Raw genomic sequence first — 15006 nt, 5'->3', positions numbered from 1 at the left:
AATGCTCCAACAATTTCTATCGCAATCTATTATTTGCGGGCACCTGAATGCATCCACGGTCCAACAGCAAACCGCCTCGATTCTCCAACTTGGGATGGTGCTCCAGATCATCCATCACCTCCTGTAACAATCTCAAAATATCTGGGTGAGATATACATGCATACCTCAACTTGTCAAGGAAGGGAAAGGTAGGAGATGAATAGGCTAAAAGCTCGGCGGTATCGGGTTGGCGCGATAGTGCATCCGTCGCTGTTTTTTTCATTCCCTTATTGTATTGAATTTCATAATCATATCCCAGCAATTTTGTGACCTATCGCTGCTATGCCGAAGTGTGTATGCCTATCCCATAAAGTATGGAAGGCTCCTTTAATCGGTTCGTATAATGAATCGTCTACCGATCAAATAAGGCATCCACTTTGTCACTACATACAGAATTACCAACATCTTTCTCTCATAAGTCAATAATTGTTGAGATTTTTGTGATAAAGCCTTGCTAAGATAGGCAATGGGACGTCCTTCTTGCATTAGTATATCTCCTATGCCAACACACGACGTATCACATTCCATAGTGAACTCTTAAGTGAAGTCCAATAGCGCTAAAACGGGTGCTATCGTCATTGCTGTTTTTAATTTTTCAAAGGCTGGAGTGGCTTCATCGATTTATCTAAAAGAATTATTTTTCAACAAAGAAGTGAGAGGAGTAGCGATCTTGCCATATTTGGAGATGAAGCATCAATAATATCCGGTTAGCTCCAAAAATCCTCTTAATTCGATGGTAGTAGTAGGGATAAGCCAAGTGGTCATGCATGCAACTTTATGAGGATCCGCCGCTACACCATCCGCTGAAAAGATGTGGCCTAAATACTCCACCTTTGGTACTCTCCATAGGCACTTGGACTTCTTGATTTTCAATTGGTTTTGCTTTAACAAATTCAGTCCTGCTATACACTAAAATATCATCAAAAAATACCAAAACATACTGTAACACCCATGTAAAAAAAAAAAAAATTTTAGCGCATGCGCCAGGCGCGTGCACTCTAATTGCTAGCACATGCTTTTGGCGCGTGCGCTGATTGTTTCTCCTTCTCCCCTACCTCTCGTAGTTTGTTGCGAGAGGTGGGAGAGAAGTGCGCTGGAGTGGAACAAACTCCACTCCGCTTCCCTCTCCGCCTCATCCCTATTTAAACTTCGTCACCTCTCCCCTTCGAGTTTTCTACTCTTCGCAATCTCTCCTTCTTGCTCTTCCACCCCTTCCTCTTTTTTCTCTTCCGAACCGCCGAAGACCTCGTCACGGATAGTGGGTCACCGGAGCGCCGGCAGCCAACCAAAACCCCCCATCTCAATCTTCTGGTTAGCCTCCATCTCCTCTTTAGTTTAATTTGAATAATGCCTGGTAAATCATGATTAATTATGAGTATATTCATTACTACCTTCGTCGGAGAAATTAGCTGGCCGGCGACTTCGGGTCGACTACCCACCGGTCCGGAAAGTTTCCCTGCTTCAGCCCCTTGCTATGGGTACCCACGGGGTGCGAGGGAGGCGATGCCATGTCGCCTCTCACCGCCGGGTTACTTGGACACAAGCGGCCACCACCGGCGGTGGTGGTTTTGCTCGTTGGCCTCGATTTGCTCACCTCTTCACATGGAAGAGGTGGGTACTTGAGATGAGGGCTTTGATCCCATCTTTCACTGAATTAGGAAGCTCCATGGCCGCGGGCCATGGAGTTCCTCAACTCTCACCATCGGCCACACTAGCCGATGGTTGAAACTTACCTGCAAACCCAAGTCGACCTCGTAAACTTGGGGAGCGGATAGAGCTTGGCTACCGGCGATGGGGATCACCGGTAGCAGCACCACTTTTCTTTTCAATTCTTTTCTTTTCTTCCTTCTCCTCTGTTTTCTTCTCTAGAAAGGAGACGATGAGAAGAGGTGGGGGTTGGGCCAACCCCCACCGCGTTTTCATCTAGGTTGTGGGGTGGGCCGTAGCCCACGCCCACAAGCCTTTTCTAAGGCTTCGATGGACTGGGCTCTTTTCTAAGCCTTTTCTAAGGCTACAATAGGCCGTAGCCCACCCCTCTTTTCGGCTTAGTAGGCTACAGTAGGTTAGCAGCCCACTTTCTCATCTAAGAAATGCTGGGCCTTGAGCCCAGCCCAACATATGGACCATAGACTAATTATTATTAGTCTTTTATTTTCTTAACTTTTGTTAGCTACATTTATTGTATTTATTTTATTTTCTCAACCATGTTATTAATAAAATTAGGAACAATACATAATTAAAATAGGCATTTGAATTTATTAGTCTTTTCAATTATCTTCGACACCTGCAAATGTGAATGATTCTAATTTTACCATAAATGGCCATTTTAAATTAATACAAAATAATATATTCGAACCTAGAGAATCAAACTTAATTTATACAATAAGGTAGTTAGTCCTATAAGTTCATCATTCTTATGTTTATTTTATCTATAAATTATTAGACCCATTACTATGTGGGGAGGATCTCGAAATTCAGGAGGGACCGACTGATTAGGAGAGAGAGACGGATTCCAGAGATATTCCAGGCGAGTAGAACCCTATATTAGTCTACGAAAAATGTATACTTATGTCATTTCTTACCTGCATTAATTAAATGTCATTTCTTACTTGTAATAATTACATGTTATTTCATACTTGTATTAATTACATGCCAATTCTTACTTGCATTATTTACTACTTATTGCACATATATGATAGGCTCTATGTATTGTTTATAATACATGTTATTTTGACGATCATGATATAATAAATAATAGAGGTTATGGCACCATGTGCACGTATTATTGTTAGTCAAGTCCCAACTAGGTAGTGCCCCTCTCACCCACTCAACCCAGGGTTAAGGATAGAGTGTATTATATAGTATTATATTAGCGGTCTACACCTGAGACTGCTAGCTGGTGGAGTATTCAGGTGATTACACTGCCCTAGTTGGAGACTAGTCTAATATGATATTAGAAAAGATAATTGAGAGGTAGGGTTATAGTTTTAGTTGTACCTGAGGACGCAGGGTCAGGGCGTCTATCGAGTTGTGTGCTCTTACCCGCCGTATGCGATGATTCTGCTCTGTGCGATGATTTACTATAGTGGTGTTGATGGGCCTACGACTGGGGTCCTTAGTCTGGTGGCCACAGACAACCGGTCATATGGAGCGTCGCCAGGCATGTATGGGCGATAATACTACTAGATGACTAGTCTCCCTCGATTTTATGATGCTTTGTGAGACATGCCATTAGTGATTCGGTTTCTGTGTGGATTTTTATGTAAATTGATCTATGATAATGAAAGTTATTAAAAGTTGTAATGTACACATTCCCTGACATGTTTATGGATTTGTATTTCTATTTATCATGCAATACAATATTCATAGATTACTATTGGATTATACTTGCTGGGCCCCGTGCCCACCACCATTTTGGTGGAAATATTTCAGAGCTAATTATGGAGGACACGGATATCGAGGAGTAGTAGATTCATTTCCATATTTAGTATTGTTTATTCTATTATTTCTAGTTGGATTGAGCCCCTGCGATGGTATTTATATTTAAAATTTGTGTATGGACTTGTATTCCTACAAAACTTGTTGAGGCCTGTGATAATTATAACTTTGGATTATTTGTTGGATTATTATGGTATTTCTAGACTTATCCAGATACTTTATGAGATTATTTCACTGACAAGTCACGTGAGAATCACGTGGAACTCTCCATGTGAGGAACACGTGATTTTTGAAAATGGGTGTTTCACATACCTTAGCAAGAGAGGCCGAAATATATCATTCATGAGGCCTTGAAAGGTAGCTGGAGCATTGGTGAAACTAAAAAGCATCACTCAGAACTTGTAATGCTCGTCCGGAGTCCGAAATACAGTTTTGTGCACATTTGTAGGGTGAACTCTAATTTGATGATACCCGACCCTCAAGTCAAGCTTACAAAATATAGTCACCCATGCAAGCTCATCCAGCAACTCCTCGATAATCGGAATGCGATACTAGTTCTCGACGGTAATAGAGTTTAGTGCTCGATAGTCGACACAAAAACATCGTGTCCCGTCCTTTTTTTGCAGCAAAAGCACGGGGGATGAGTATGAGCTATAACTTGGTTGTATAAGGCCTTGCTCCAACATTTTGGCTACCATCTTTGAGATAACTTTTTTTTCATATGTGGATACCGATATGACCTCACGTTCATCGGTGCAGCCCTAGGTACAATCTCCATGTAATGGTCCGTCGCTCTCCTTGGTGGCAACTCCTGTGGCTCCTCAAATAGTTTAGAAAAGTTATCTAATAAATTAGACAATTCAATGGTAATACCTGAACTTGTTTGAGGCTCATCTCCTACTGGTCCTAACTAAAGAAGATAGGCCAAATCATACGCACAAGGCAACCCTACCATAGGGTGCATCGTAGGAATCGGCGAAGACCAAACATCGTCGAGCCGCACATCTTTGTTTCATTGTTTATATTTTATCCACATGCTTCAGAAATCAAATGTGACGGGTCCCAAACTCTATAACCACTGAGCACTAAGGATAATGTCCGCTCCTCACAGCGCCAACAAATACAAGTCCACAATGATGTCATGTCTTTGTACCCGTATATCGACCCGACGACACAAGCTCTCCGCCCTACGCTTCGTGCCGTCTCCAATAGCAACATCAAACCCCGTAGTCGATTCGACATCCAAACCCAATCTCCTCACTAACCTCTCGTCTAGAAAATTGTGTGTACTCCTCGAATTGAGGAGGATGTGCACATAATGCTTTCTAACGAGTCTGTCCACTCGTAACATCCTCGATGCGGAAGTACTCGAATATGCATACATCGATATTTCAGCTTGGATATCTTCCTCCACGCCCTCCTTAACGGTCTCCTCATGGGTCTCCTCTAGACACTCCATCATCATCAACCTCTTTATCCTCCTTAGGACCATCGATAAGCATCACACTCTCGATCGGTTTAGACACCGATGATCGGGGGTGAAACGCTCATCATATCGAAAGCAAAGGCTCTTCGCTCTTTGCTCCTCCACCTGGGTAGGTGTGAGAGTTCGAATGGGGGGTCTTGTGCCTCCTCTAACATCGGAAGAAGGTCTCAAAGGTGGTCGTGGTATAGTACTCCCAACCACTGTTTTTGAAACCGTAGAATTTCCAGTCGGCATTCTACGTGCAAACCACCTATCTCGATTGCCCCAATTATTTTTCACTGCCATCCTTAAAGCCCTATGATTTTGTTCCATCCTTACGGCCTTCTCAAAGGCCTCCTCAAGAGTAGTAGGACATAGAGCACGAATATCCACTTGTATCTCCTCTCACAGCCCTAAAATAAATATACTCATCAATGTACGTTTGGGCCATGGTGGCTCACAGCGACTATTAACTTTTTCAAACTTAGCTTGGTACTCCAATATGGTAGTCCTCTGAACCATCTTGCTTAATATGGCAGCAAAATCTTCATATGCCGCTGTCCTAAATCTGCATACATTCTTCCTACAAAAATCAGCCCATCCGGTAAATCCACCACCACGAATAACTGATTTATTCCAATGCAATGCCGTTCGTTGGAGGTGAAAACTTGTCATCTATACTTTTTCATCTTCCGCTGCACCTTGACAATCAAAATATTGTTCAACTTAAAACACTCAATTTGTTGGATCACCGTCTTGAAATTTTGGAAAGTCCAAACGTGTGGTTGTCCCCCGAATAGAGTTGTCGGGTTCGCGAAAGATCTTTGGTTCAGATCTAAACTTTTGTGCATGTTGATCACCTTCTCTAAATCCCCGAGCACGTCCATCACCATCTCCATAGGGATCAACCTCATCCTTATAGTGCCAAACCTCCTCATTGACGAAGCGCACTGGTGCTGCACGCCTCTTGGGTTCCATCACCGCCGGTCTTGGGTTTTGTAACGGAGGTGGGAGATGATGTGAAGGCATAGGTAGGATGAGATCATTGATACTCATATGACGCACTTGGACCTATGGGTTATCGGTTCGATGAGGTCCCACCGCTGGTCATTCTTGAAACTTTATTCATCATCGAGGAGATGACGAACCCAATCGATTCACGACATATTTCTTGAATTCATTGTGATCCTTTTGCATGTTGTCAACTCTATGCAACAATGTTTAGAATATGCCCATAAGTTCATCCATATTCGAACCGATAGACGTTGGTTGACTCGGTTCTACCGTGGTCGCTCGAAAGGAATTGGCCTCACGGTTAGGATCATCATGCATTGAGTCCTCTCTTGCCAGTGTGTTCTCCATAGGTTTCCTTGTTGATGTCATCTTTCTTATTTTAACTATTAATTTAGGTCTGAGGTTCGCCTGCTCTGATACCAATTTGATGGGCACTGATACCAAATTGTATGCTCAGATACCAATTATGGGCTCTGATACCAATTGATAGGGTTTGGAACGAAAGATAGGCTACGCTAAGATTCCTTCAAGATCTGAATGTATTATAAGAATCAGTTCGCACAACTGTAGAAAAATATTTGTCAGATATTCTCCGGTAGTCAAAAAATTACGAAACTAATTAGGTTGGATCTATAACTTCCTGATCTACAACTTTTGTATTTATGCTCTTCACAAATTCAAAGTGTAGTAAAGACAAAAATATGGAATAACGTGGGTGATGGTGGTGGTGACGGGTGAAGTGGATGTTAGGGTTATGGATGGGTATGAAGATGAGGGAGGATTGTGAAAGTGATTAAGGGAAGTAGATGAAGGGAATGAAGTGGTCGAGATCCCAAGGAAGAGGAATGACTCGATTGACGGAAAAGATTAGAAGCGAGGAGAAACCTTGCCAACGGTAGATGTGGAAGGATGGTGAAGAGGGAGGAGGGAGAAGTCTAGAGAGAAGATAGGAGGCAAGAAATCAATAATCTAATAGCATAATAAAGTTGGCTGCCTTCCATATATTTATAGAGGCTAGCCAACAAGTCCTAAAACAATATAAAACCCTAATTCTAGAGGATTCCCGTCGATTGCATTCGAACACGTCCGATCGCATTCGAACGCACTCAAAAAGCCCCATCTCTAGATGTGCGAACGCGATACAGGCATTCGAACTCACCCGAATGCGTTCGAACGCACAATATGCATTTTCTATATTTGCAAACCTAATATTGGCATTCACAAGGGCGTTCGAACGCGACCCTACCTGTGTTCGAACGCAACCTACAGGAATTTTATTTTAATAAAAATAAACACCTAATGCAATAAGAAAAGATCCTAACTAAGTGTATCATTTACACATCAAGAAGGGATAGATATCTAGTGGTAATATCACCGTGTACATGCTTTGCGATGCTGTATATGGCCGGTTGTTTGTGTCCATCAGATTAATGACTTCAATCGTAAGCCCACAATTCTACCTCTATCATCATCATCATCGCATACAGTGAAAATATCACACATAACGGAATCAAGAGCATATAGCTCGTGGATGTCATAACCTTACATCATCGAGTACTACTAGATTTATGACCACTATTTCCCAATCACAGTTTCAAATCATCTAGTGTCTATTCTCCACTAAGGCAGTGTGATCACCTAAATGCCATAAAGGCTAATGACTTCAAGTGCAGATCGCTAAATATAAATACCATATAATACACCTTATGGGCTAAGTGAGTGGAGGGCACTACCTAGTCAAGACTTAACTATATGGTGATACATGCAAGTAATACGATGATCAATATCATCAATCATACGACATGCATATTGAAGTTATCATACTCATGAATGCACCAAAATCTATGACTAACTATGAAGTTGTAAAATAAATATAATTATGTTGAACGATAAATAAATATCTGCACATGTATGAGATTTAACTATGTGGTGATACATGCAAGTAATGCGGTGACCAATATCATCAATCATATGACATGCACATCGAAGTTATCATACTCATAAATGCACCAAAATCTATGAATAACCATAAAATTGTAAAATAAATATAATTATGTTGAATGGTAAATAGATATCTGGACATATACGATATGAATGTCATAAAATTATAAAGTCAAACATCACTTCAATACTACACTATTCTTAGACTGTGAAAAATTACTTGCTTGACATCGCTTTGAAGTTAATTAACTCCAACTATACCACAGATCGTTCTCGCACGGTACCGATTACCTTGATAATAAAAGTAATAAATATAAGCACTCCTACCATTAATTAATTAAATAATCATACAAGTTTGGGTAGTTCTATCTAGGAATTCTTACATTTATTAATCAGGTAGAGCTGGTTATACTAATTTTGATGTTCTAACACATTATTAAGGGTTATTAATGCAATTATCATTATATTTATTGTTCCATTAATTACTATCGATTTAAAGTAAATAAAATAGACCACATTCAATTAACATACTTTATTAAATATAAAAACACATTTAATATGATTATCAATCTCCAATTAGAGTTAATTCCTTATTAGGGGCAAATTAGTAGAAGTTATCTTATACCACGGCCTCATTTATTAATATTGATTTATAATAATTATTATAACTAACAAAGCCACTCTCTATCGATAATTAATATTAAAGCTCAAATTGACAACAATAAATAAATTAAATTAAAGAGCAACTAATCCACTTGGGTCAGCTCAAAGTTAAAAGACCCCAACACAAACCTACCAAGATTGAGCCCAAAGCCTCAAAGCAATTAACCCCAAAATGCCACTTAGGCTAGGTTGCACCTAGCGTAGCCCAACCACACTCCTTCCCCCTCCTTTCTCACCCTTGATAGAAGGCCAACCAAGGAGAACAAGGGGTGGTTGGCGGCAAATGCCACCTACCTTCGTTGATAGTCGGGGGGGGGGGGGGGGGGGGGGGGGGGGGGGCGGGGAAGAAACACATGAGGTGCCAACAATGTTGGAGAGAAAGCACGAGCTCATCTCAACTGTAGAAACTTGATGGTGAGGAAGAGAGCAAATCGTGAGTTACTAGGGAGACCAATAGAAAACCATGCTAAAAAGATGAGGAGAGATCAAGGGGAGTGCACACAACTCGAGGGTTGGCTGACTAGAGCAGCTGGCTGTGAGGAAAAACCTTCTCCATAGCCGACGGCCATGGAGGTTGCCACTACAACTCATCGCGCCATGAGAGCACTGAAGACTTTACCTCATGAAGAGGAAAGTTACCAACCAATTGGGGATAGGAGACGCCGAGGAGATGGCCCAAAAAAGGCTCGCAAGCTGATGAGAGAGGCTAACATGTGTAGCCTCATCTGAGGGGAGAAATAACCTATTGAGGTACCACCAACAAGGGGATAATGAGGGGATACTATCATGGCCAGTCAGGAGGATTGAGGCTGTCGGCCGACCGATCACTTGATGGGACTAGCAACAAGGAAAAGAAAGGAAGAAGACACTATAGGGCTGATTAAACTAAAACTAATTTCATAAGTTGGAAGAAGACTTATCGAACCATAGGTTAAAAGGCTCCGCAAGCGCTTTGACATGATGGGAAGAAGAAGGGGGAGAATGGTGGTTGCGGGGTGAGGGAGGAAGGAAAAGGGAGAAAAGGAGTTGGGAGGGGAGTGAATAGCAGTGCACATGCCCAACAGGAAGGACCTTGCTGCTGTGGAATGCCTAAAGGAGGAGTCTCAAGAGATAATGGTGGCTAGGAAGGAGGAGAATGAAGAAGATATAGTAGCTGATATCTCGATGCACGCGTACTTGGGTATGGCACCAAAAAGTAGCTGAACTAAGCGTGAACTTGGCACCGTGCAACTTGAAAAACTTGTTCCCGAATTCACTGATGAAGCTCCAGTCCCAATTTGAAACAATAGACTTGGGCATGCCATGTAGTTGAAACACCTCACATAAAAAGAATTTCAACAACCCTTTTTTGCTAAAAATGGATGTGCTAATGTTGCAAAGTATACGTACTTGCTCAACTGATCCACCACCACCAAGATCATGGATTGTCCCTTGACCTCCTGCAGCTCTTTGATGAAGTCGATGGATATATTTTCCTAGATTTGCTTAGGTATAGGGAGTGGCTCTAGCAGCCCCGTTGGTTTTACTATTTCGTCCTTGACATTTGACCAGTCTCGCACTTGTACATTATTTCTTCATGTCAATCCTCATCGATGCCGAAGTACAGCTTTAGGTCAACTGATTGTAGGTGTGCAAGGTCCTTTCATTTCTAGCAATAGGTGCATCATGGAAGCGAGTGATCAAGGCCTGCTGAAGGCCTGGATCCGCAGGCACCCAAATTAGCCCACGCTCAAGCAGTAGTCTGTCATGGGTCTTGCCAGATGGCTCGACGGGTCCTTAGCCAATTTCTTCACCAACTTGATTACCTCTGGATTATCCTCACCAGCTCTCCTTTGGTCTGTGAAAATGAAAATGACAGAACTAAAAATGCAACAAGCTCGTGAGCTCAATAGGTGCTTTTGGTTACCGTCTAGTCAGACTATTTCATCGTTGCGCTGGAATGTGAGAGTTAGGTCCAAAATTGAAATTGACGGACTGCAAGCTGTGCAACCATTGAATGCCCAACACCAAGTCCTCTCCTCTTAGTGCCAATGGGTACAAGTTGAGGGTGAAGGCAAAGCCTTGCACCCGTAGTGATACTCGGTGGCATACACCATTAGCTTGTAGAGCTATGTTGTCGCCTATAGTCACGTCAAAGCCTACCGTTGACTCCACCTCCAAGCCTATCGTTGACTCGACCTCCAAGCTTATCTTCCTCAAGAGTCTCTTATCTAGGAAGTTATGGGTACTTCCTGTATCTATCAAGATCTTGGCAATGGTTTGTTTGATGAATCCTTCCATCCTCATAGGTCAAGTTCCTAACTTTGGCTGAATGGTCATACAATACACTACACCATTTGAGCATAGGAATGACCCTATTTGAGGCAGTTTACGGGCACACGCACACCTATTTTGCATGCATACAATCAGCCTACAGCTTTAAACTAGAATGAGATAGATCTTAAGCTAGTGGACTAAGATGAAATGCTGAGGAGGTTGAAGACTCATTTAGCAACAACTCAAAATCAGATGAAATAGACTAACGACAAAGGCTGACGTGAGAAAGAATTTGAAGTGCGTCAGACGGTCGGGTTCAACCCTATCATCAAGCTATCTTGAGGCCGATCCAAAATTAGAAGTTGAATTACAAATTTTTTGGACCCTACTGAATCGTGGAACGGATTGGACATGTAGTTATCGATTGGAGTTATCTGAGGGAGCTCCATCTAGTTTTCCATGTTTTGGTCCTTAAGGGCCGAGTTAGACCCGAGTCGACCATCAGGTTTTACCTAAGCCAACAAACCAACAATAGGAGATGGACCACCTAAGCCAGTCTAAGTGTTGGCACAACGTAGGAGGCACCATAGGGCTAGATTGCCGATGCTAATCGAGTGGCTTGTCAAGCTGACGAATCAGTCCACTTGGTCTCATAACCCATAGGTCTTAGGATTGAAACATGGCTCTAATACCATTCTGTCACGCCCCTATCCGGGAACATGATGGCCGCGAATCTCTAAGATAAAATTAGAGAGAACACGAAAGCCTAAATAATAATCAAATACTAAAATATAATTCCATTAGATGAATTTATGAAGTAATAATCCAAAAATAATTTCAATTACCTTCAAACATAAAAATCAAATCTCTATTACTTTCTAGAAATGGCTAGATCTTCAATTTAATACTATAACACCAAATCCAAATAGTCATCTAAATTGCAAATAAATTTAAATTGAAACTGCTAAATTATAATAAATCAATATATCCATATCATCATTAGCACAAGCAATTCATCCATCTTCTCACAAACATCAGAAATAAATCTATTTTCCACGCTTCCATGAGCTACCTTGATAATCACATCTATATTGATCTAACTATCTACTTCTATATTTCACACCTTGAGACCAAGATGATGGAAGTACGGAGTGATATGACTCAGGTCGATTGAATCATCTCATGCTGACCAGATAAGGGTTGAAACCCCTTAGTCTAATTAGATTGTTTACTTTTGCAATTTAGTCATTGTATTAGGTGCATTTTCTTTTATCTCTTAGTTAGATTTAAGTTGATTTGGTTAGGGTAGCTGAACCGACTTTTACCGTGGCCTCCTATAAATATTTAGGTGTAGACCACTTTGGGAATTATTGAATGAATTGAACTTTTGCCCTAACTCGATCTCCCCCCCTCTCTCTCTCCCTCTCATGCGTTCTCCCTTACGTCGAGCTTTGACCCCGGCCATGGCCACCGCCACCATCTCCCTTCCCGTACGGTTGGTCCCCTTCTCGTTTCTCGTCTAGCTCCAACATTACCTACATCCATCTTAGCCATCAACCACTATCCACAACCTAACCTTAGCCATCTCACCATTTTCCACCAACCACATCCATCTCGCATCCAAACCTTCATTCATTGTATTACCCATAACTTGCAATCTTGTCATCCAAATGATGAGATCTCAATTGAGTTAGATTCCTGACTTCTGGAGGACTGACATATCCAAATCTCTGGTTATTTCAATGGTTAGATCAACTAGCATTGCATTCAAAATTTTTATGTTTAGTTCTCTCCATAATTGCATCTCGGATTGGATTCATCTTCTTAGAGGTTGACTGTAACACCTAGACTCTAATAACATGTTAAGACACCCCAAACTTGCCATGTGCCCTCCACGAGGTTCACGTGCAGGTTGGAGGAGCTAGTAATATATGCCCTTATCCAGTGGCCATGTGCTTGCCCAAGGTCCCATATGGCACGTAGAATGCATGCGACAGGGCAGACAATGCGGTAACACAAAGATAAATATGTACTAAAGATAATCCATCCTAGAGATCATACTACAATTCACATAGATATAATAGCGTATAAATTTCCCAATTTATAGTAACAATATCAAACCATTACATAATTTGCAAGACTCACACAGGCAATGACAAACCATCAAGTTACGATTAATACATGAGTAAAATATAATCATACATGTATTACACAAATCACTGTTATAATATAATGGAATACAAATACTACAACATAAGTACAACTCAATTTCTACATAAATGATCTTCCATACTATCTCATGCCTAACTCATATTATTTTCGTTTTAAAATGTCTCTTCATGATATCTCAATCACTATTAGGTATCACATTTTTGATGAGATTAGAAATTAAATACAGAGTCACAAAATAAAGGCTGAGTAAATAAACCTTATCTCGAATTAGTCATGCCAAATAAAGAGTAAATCATATATTAAATAATCTAAATTAGAAATGAGTATTATGTCATGAATGAGTACATAAATATATCCTAAATAATATATAAATAGATAATAAGTATTATGTCATAAATGAGCATGTATATATATCCTCAAAGACTATATATATATATATCCAATGATGCAACAATACTACAACTTCCTCAAGTATATTACTATTATTTGATGCATGATAATCACTCGATAATCATATATATCAATATATAACAGAATTATTATATTTATCAATATCAAAATCATCAATATCAACTCTAAATGACAAAATCATATTAACCACCATGCACGACCTACACCTAGTGCCCAATTTTACAATACTGCTTGAAGGCTCAAAACATACTCTACATATGCTAAGTATATCTTAGTTATAATCATACTCTGTTATACACTAAAGGTATATCAACATCTATTCAAATCGGTCACCTACCAACTAATGAAAATCACATGAGAATAACTCTCCACATAGGTCATAGCAAACGACATGTGTTCGAATATCTATTATACACCTAACTACTCACGTCGGATGTATGCCCCAGGATCGCATCGATCAATCTACTTCCAGGCACCCCTAACCTTAGCACCAACTCAGGTATCCCTACTCTTTCGATCAATTATCTTAATTAATGAGATTTTATACTTTCTTTCTAAATGATAAATCATATGCATTTGTCCAATACTATAATAAATCAAATATATCATGAATTTAGGTAGTAAGAAAAGTCCAAAATAATAATAATAATAATAATAATAATAATAATAATAATAATAATATAATGCAATCTTAAATCATATATTTATCATATGCCTATTCATACTAGAGATTAACTCAATATAATTCATCTCCAATCATTCCTCTAAAATACATATTTCTAGTTTCATAACCTCGTGATCAAATTGACAATTTAATAACATAAATCTTTTAGATACATAATTTTTTCTTATAGACTACCACCGTTCTGTTTGCTATCATAGGTTCTGCTTATGCTAACTAGACCAAACCAGAAAGATATCTGTTAGGTATATATTCGAATACTCAATTATATGATCATTTCTGAGTACTATCTCTAATAGTGGTAAGGTATGTACCTAGTATTTTGGTAAATACTTAATATAATTAACCCCTTTTTTGCTTTCTAAGCATTTTTTTGTCTGCTGATCCAAGTTTACACACACAATCACTCTTACATCATCGTAAGACAAAATTTTTTTCAATGGAACAAGTTTTCTTATCTAAATATTTAGATTATGCCAAACCAAAAATCTGGAACAGATGATGAACTCAATTATGGAAGTACTCAAATTTATTATTAAAAAAAAAAAGAAACCTACTCAAATAATTAACTAATCCACCCTTTAGCGGGAAGTATTAGGCAGCATTAAAATCAGTTTTTATTATAGACTTTCTATGGAAGATCACAAAATAGCACTGATCTGAAAGAAAACGATTAGCTAGCTCCAAGTGGAATTGTTGTGGTTGCTTGTCATTTTCACTTCACCTTGGTTGAGATTTTGTTTTCTGATTGGAGTGGTCGAAATTAATTGGCAACCAACGTATGCAAAAGTTTATACATCTATTGGATCATCGCTTACATCAATCTATTAATACAACTGCGAAGGTTGTAAAGCCATCCATGCAAATAAAAATGCTCATAGTTGAAAGTGCCTTCTTTATACATACTCAGCTTTAAATCCAATTG

The sequence above is a fragment of the Typha angustifolia genome, chromosome 11 (genome assembly GCF_048772165.1).
Source record: "Typha angustifolia cultivar Huaian chromosome 11, ASM4877216v1, whole genome shotgun sequence".
Taxonomy (NCBI): Eukaryota; Viridiplantae; Streptophyta; class Magnoliopsida; order Poales; family Typhaceae; genus Typha; species Typha angustifolia.
Note: the sequence above shows the minus strand (reverse complement) of the source record.